The sequence below is a fragment of the Tachyglossus aculeatus genome, chromosome 17, assembly GCF_015852505.1.
Source record: "Tachyglossus aculeatus isolate mTacAcu1 chromosome 17, mTacAcu1.pri, whole genome shotgun sequence".
NCBI classification, from domain to species: Eukaryota; Metazoa; Chordata; class Mammalia; order Monotremata; family Tachyglossidae; genus Tachyglossus; species Tachyglossus aculeatus.
This window is the reverse complement of record NC_052082.1, coordinates 59,889,465-59,895,485: the sequence shown is the minus strand read 5'-3', so window position 1 is coordinate 59,895,485 and position 6,021 is coordinate 59,889,465. Positions and strand designations below refer to the sequence as shown.

Genomic DNA, 6,021 nt, shown 5'->3' with positions numbered 1-6,021 from the left:
TCTTCCTTGATGAGCCATCTCCCACCTCTCTTCCCCAGAAGCGACTGTCAACACAGAAAAGTCCCTTCGTGGGAGGCTGAAGATGTACAGAGTGACTCTGGAGACAGAACTGTGAGCACCCAGAGGTTAAACCCGTCTATAGAATTAAGGGCCCTGGGTCTTCTCAGACCCACAGTCGAGTCAAACAGGGCCAGTTCCCTGAACAGAGCCCCAGCCCCCATTTCTGGAAGCATCTTCTGGTGTCCACAGTAGCATCTTCTTCCTCATCTCCCTCTCTGCCCTAACACCCCCCCCCCACCCCACCCCCACACACACACCCCTCTCCCCTTAGAGGTAGTAGTACATCCCAAGGTGTCATCCTGAGGGTAGGACAGGTCCGACATTTCTCCTGTTGGTCTAAACAGCAAAGAGATGGTCCTCAAGGCTGGGAAGTGTGCAACATCTGCTGTAGAAAGTTAAAAAAAAAAAAAAGTCTCATCAACCCAGCGCCCACCTTTTCACTGCCAGGCTTTGAGACTGAGGGACTTTTAGGAAAACAATGTAGACCTGGGGTGGAAATCTGGATTTATTTATTTTTAAGATTAGGGGAACTGAGGACATGTTTGAAAGGACTGAGAAATGAATTAATTCAACACAGCAAGTGGTTGAAGATGATCAGGAAGGATGGCAGTGGGGGAAGGGGATTCAAGGCTTTAGGATAGGTGTTAAGGGTAATCAGTTTGGAGGGGACTGACTTAGAATTCAGGCAGCTGTGAAAGCTAGAAAGAGTGAATATGATGTGCAGTAGGTGAGAAAGGTTTGGGGACTGGGCAAATCCAGTGGCTTCAGCTGTCACTGGAGTCTGATAGTGATAATAGTATTTAACACTTCCTCAGTACAGACCACTATAGTAACTGGCAGTTACTTCATTGATAAGGAGTAGGAAGGACTGGGGATTTAATTCTACACCAGAGAGTGAAGGCAATAGGAATGGAATGGGAGTCCATGAAGGAGGTATACCATGGTCGCCGAGCAGGGGAGAAAGCAAGACTGAATTGCTTCTCACCTCTGGAGTGGTCAAGGTAGCCCTAGTGCCTGGATTTCTCTCAACAGCAGTCTGTGGGATCAGAGCAGGGATGGAGGTGGTCTAATAGTGCTCCTGGGGACTGAAAAAGAACTGGGGGGAGGAAAAAAAAGAAACTGCATTGTGTGCACTTCCAAATGAGACATCCCTGCACTACCCCAATAAAGCTATTGTTCAGAAGGCAAAAGGAAGGAATTAATTCAGCACAGAGTGAGTGCAGCCCACAGATTCATCTCATTGGCAGAGCACGTCTGAGAATTGACCTGACAGTTGAAACAGTAGAGGGGTGGTCCTCAAGGCCAGGAAGTGCAAGAACATCCAATGTAGACTGTAATATTAATATAAAAAGAAAAAAGAAAAGTCTCCCCTGGATCACCACACCCCCAACCTGTGCCCTGACAGGCATTGAGGCTGCAGAACATTTAGAAAGAATGTAGATTTGGGGTGGAGAGCCAGATGAGAGAGAGAGAGAGAGAGAGAGAGAGAGAGAGAGAGAGAGAGAGAGAGAGAGAGAGAGAGAGAGAGAGAAAATAAGTGGATCCAAGTGCTTAGGATGTATATAGCAAAGAAAACCAAAGTGAGGGGACTGATCTGGAAGACAGGCAGGTGAGCAGGAAGAAAAAAGGGATGAGGTAAAACACGTGAGGAACATTTTGGGGCACTGCAAATCCAAGGCTTCAGGTGACAGTCTTTGGTAGTGGTAATAGTATTAAATGCTTCCTGCAGTGCAGGCCACTATATTATACAATGGCAGTTACTTCAGTGATAAAAGGAGTAAGGAACACTGGGGATTTAAGGAAGGAGTGAAGTCTACAACAGAGGGTGAGTTCTCTAGGCACAGGTGTCACAGGGAGGGGAATCATTGTTGCTGAGCATAGGAGAGTGAAGTTAAATTCCTTCTCACCTGCTGAGCGATACAATGTGGTCCTAGTGCCCAGATTCCCCCCAAAAGTGCTCTGAGGCATGACAGCAGGAGTAGAGAAGATCAGATGGTGCTTCTGGGGGCTGGGAAGGAAAGGGGAAGAAATACAAACTGCAATTTCTCTCAAGGACACCTTGCTCCACCACACCCAAAAATCATCCTATTGTTCCAAAACACAGAGGACACCCAGGCTTCTCCGTTCGTCCCTCCCCCTGCATCTCCACACACCAAGGCCAGGGAAGGCTTGGATGCAAAGGATTAGAGGTCTCCAGGGTGTCTGCTGATTTAAGAGGTAGAGGAAAGCTGGTAGTACCCAGGACCATATCAGCTTTTGATGCTTCCTCGCAAAAAACACAAGTAGGAGGTTACAGGAATCCTGAGAAGAATTGGTTGGAAACAGTCTTGACAATGACCTCCCACTCCCCTCGGAGCAACCCCTTCCTGTAATGGAAAGGTCCCTTCTGTGACAGTTACAAATGTTTAAGGCAGTTCCAGTGAGAATGATTTACAGAGTTCTACCCTATGTTTTCAATGGACCCCTCTCTCCCTGAGAGATCCCTATTCCCCACCTTTGCCCCAGTTATCAGACCTCTAGGGCTGCTACACCTGATTCCAAAAATAATCCATACATCTGTAAGTTGCAAATTCAGTTTCTAGTACTATGCCTGCATTTTCAGCTTTCCAGGTTGTAGGCTTTACTTTCAGTGCAGTTTACACACTGAACCTCAGTTTGTCTCACCAGTGATAGCCATCTCATATTAAAGTCCCCATCGTTTGGTTCCTTAGAAGGCCATGAAGTAGACAGTCAATCCCTGCCTTAGCACCACATGCCTGGCTTCCCCAGGAGCCAGGCAGACAGAGAAGACTCCCTTCTTTGAGGGATGAGGATGTACAGGGTGACTCTGAAGACAAGACTACGCACAGGGAGGTTAGATCCATTTATAGAATTAAGGGCCCAGGGTCTTCTCAGTACCATAGTCAAGTCACACAGAACCAGTACCCAGCACAGAGCCCCAGCCCCCATTTCCAGGAGCAGCTTCTGTGTCAGTGACAGCCTCTTTTCTATTAATAGCCCCTCTTCATTCACAGAGATATACAAGAAAAAAAAAAAACCTACACACACAAGCCACCAACACCTTCCCTGTGAAACAGCAGTACAGCCCATAGCTCCATCTACATGGCAGGGCAGGTCTCAAAGTTGATCTGGTAGTCAAAATGGTGGAGGGGTGGTCCTCAAGGCCAGGAAATGCATTGGGCTACTTCTGCCTGTTTTCCAATCAAGTGTCCTGCAACCTGTGCACAACCAGAGGTTGACCATGCACAGGTGTAGGACTCTCTTCTGGGTCTCCAAGCCACCTGTATACACAATTGAGAGGGTGAGGGGGAAAGCCCACCACCAAGAACTCCTCCCCACCACACTCCCTGGGTATGTATTCTCAGATAGGAGTCTGCACTACTCTTCAGAGATGAATATGGTGGATACATCAATGTCTCCCCCACCCCCACCCCGTCTGGCTCCTGACGCCTCCCCACCCCCAACCCCCCAAAAACCAGCAATGACAGCAGGCATGCCCAGGCTATTTAAGTGTCTTGCAGAGAAGTGAGAATAGCCCAGGGTGGGGGAGAAGAGAAGAGGAAAGAAGGAGAATTAAGAATAGGGAAATTCAAGGGGGTTTCAAGATCAGAGGAGAGAGCCATAGCAGAGGGAAAGGTTGAAAAGGGTGTGGGGAGAAGTGTGATCAGGGGTCTGAGATACAGATAGAGACCTTTAGAGAGAAGATTGAAGACTTCTGGGAAGGAGGGAAGAGGAACAGAAGGAAAAAGGGGTTGTGAGACGCTTTGAGGATTTCCCACAGGGTGTCTACTTTACCAATGAAATACTGAGTGAAGTTGGGGGGTGGGAAGAGATACAAGGGCTTCAGTAGCAACGTTAAGCATTTAAAACAATAGGTAAAAGGGAGTTTAATGTAGGAAAGTAGATTGTATTGTAGTAAGAAAAAATGGAGTCGTGTGGTGGAATGGAACAAGGTGTCTGGGTTTTAATGAACTGAAAGAGTTCAGGAGTGTAGGTGACAGAGATATAGTGTGGTTTGCATTGGTGTAGCCAAGCATATGAGTGGGGTTATAGAACAAGAGTATTGGGGCAGGAGAGGGGAGAAGACAAGCACATGTTTTGAAGATGGCATTTGTTAAGCGCTTATGCTGTGCCAGACACTGTTAAGCCCTGGGACAGATACAACCTTGTCCCACATGGAGCTCAGGGTCTCAGTCCCCATTTTACAGAAAAGGTCATGGAAACCCAGAGAAGTGCAGGAACTTACTCAAGGTCACACAGCATACCAGAGGCACCACTGGGATTAGACCCCAAGTCTTTCAGACTCCCACACTTATGCTCTGGTACATCACGTTGCTTCAGAAAGAAGATAAAGATTGTCCTTGTGTTGATGGGAGACAACATTAGAGATGTAGGAGGAAAATGGAAATTACCTGAAAAGATAAGATCTAGGTGGGAAGTCAGAAAGATCCGTAACATGATGGCTAGTTATCAAGGTTGGATGGAAAGAAAAAACAAGAGAAAAAAGAAAAAGAGTTTAAGTTACTCATCCAGCAGGGTTCATTAGCAACAACAAAGTCACCCAAAGGCTCTGAATCAGCAATACACTTGTAAGCAATGACAAAAAAAAAAGTGAATCAGCCTAAACTAATATAGCCATACAATAACAATGGAGGCAAGTGGGTCATAGTGTCTTCAGAACCCAAACCCCAGACAGCCCACTCCCTACAGCTACCAGTGTTCCCACCCACCATCAAAATTAAAAACTCCATCAGAGCAGGAATCTCTACCCCCCAGAGAACAACAAAACAGCCAGAACAATACCCTACCCTCACTCACCAAACCCCACAAAACACAGCAAGGAGACAAGCCTTTCAGCAGAGACTGAAGAAGCAGCAACTAAAAAACAAATACCCCTTGGAGGCTTATATGGGGCACGGAGGGAATGGGTCCCAGCAGCTTCTCAATCCTTTCATTGGGAGCACCTGGGGAGAGGGGCTACAGGGGAGGAGGGGATTACGGTGGCTTCAAGCAGGGGCCAGGGCCCAGGAGTGGCTCATCTGCTTGAATAGGAACACCTGGGCAGGGGGAAAGGGTCAGCAACATCATAAGAAGAAGGCACAGGGGGCATCCTTGGGTAATAATAATTATTATTCCTATGGTATTTGTTAACTGCTTACTATGTGCCAGCCACTGTACTAAGCACTAGGGTAGATGCAAGCAAATTGGGTTGGGCAGAGTCTCTGTCCCACGTGGGGCTCACAGTCTCAATCCCCATTTTACAAATGAAGTAACTGAGGCACAGAGAATAATAATAATAATAATGACATTTATTAAGCACTTACTATATGCAAAGCACTGTTCTAAGTGCTGGGGAGGTTACAAGGTGATCAGGTTTTCCCAGGGGTGGCTCACAGTCTTAATCCCCATTTTACAGATGAGGTAACTGAGGCCCAGAGAAGTGAAGTGACTTGCCCAAAGTCACACAGCTGACAATTGTCAGAGCCGGGATTAGACTCCATGACCTTCTGACTTCCAGGCCCGTGCTCTACCCAATACACCATGCTGCTTTGGGTAAAGTTTTAGAATTGGTATTAATGCTCCGATCAGCTCTCTCCCCACTACAACCCAGCTCAAATGCTTCATTCCTCTCATTCGTTCACTCATTCATTCAATCATATTTATTGAGCTCTTACGGTGTGCAGAGCACTGTATTAAGCACTTGGGAGAGTCCAATACGGCACTATACAGTCACAGTCCCTGTCCACAACGGCAGTGGAAAGAGTGGAAAGAGAATGGGCTTGGGAGGCAGAGGTCATGGATTCTAATCCCTACTCCACCACTTGTCAGCTGTGTGACTTTGGGCAAGTCACTTAACTTCTCTGGGCCTCAGTCACCTCATCTATAAAATGGGGATTAAGACAGTGAGCCCCACGTGGGACAACCTGATCCCCTCGTAACGCGCCCAATCTCGTCTGATGT

At 47.2% G+C, this 6,021-nt stretch overlaps 1 long non-coding RNA gene across 1 annotated transcript; it reads right to left on the bottom strand.

Annotated features, from left to right (window-relative positions):
• Positions 1-330: 330 nt before the first annotated feature.
• Positions 331-4,947, bottom strand: LOC119939714. The gene is made up of 5 exons (XR_005454693.1): positions 4,879-4,947; positions 4,473-4,523; positions 1,968-2,068; positions 1,046-1,156; positions 331-445 (listed from the first exon to the last, which is right to left on the bottom strand). It is a non-coding gene; the product is annotated as an uncharacterized LOC119939714 (long non-coding RNA).
• Between the last annotated feature and the right edge of the window lie 1,074 nt (positions 4,948-6,021).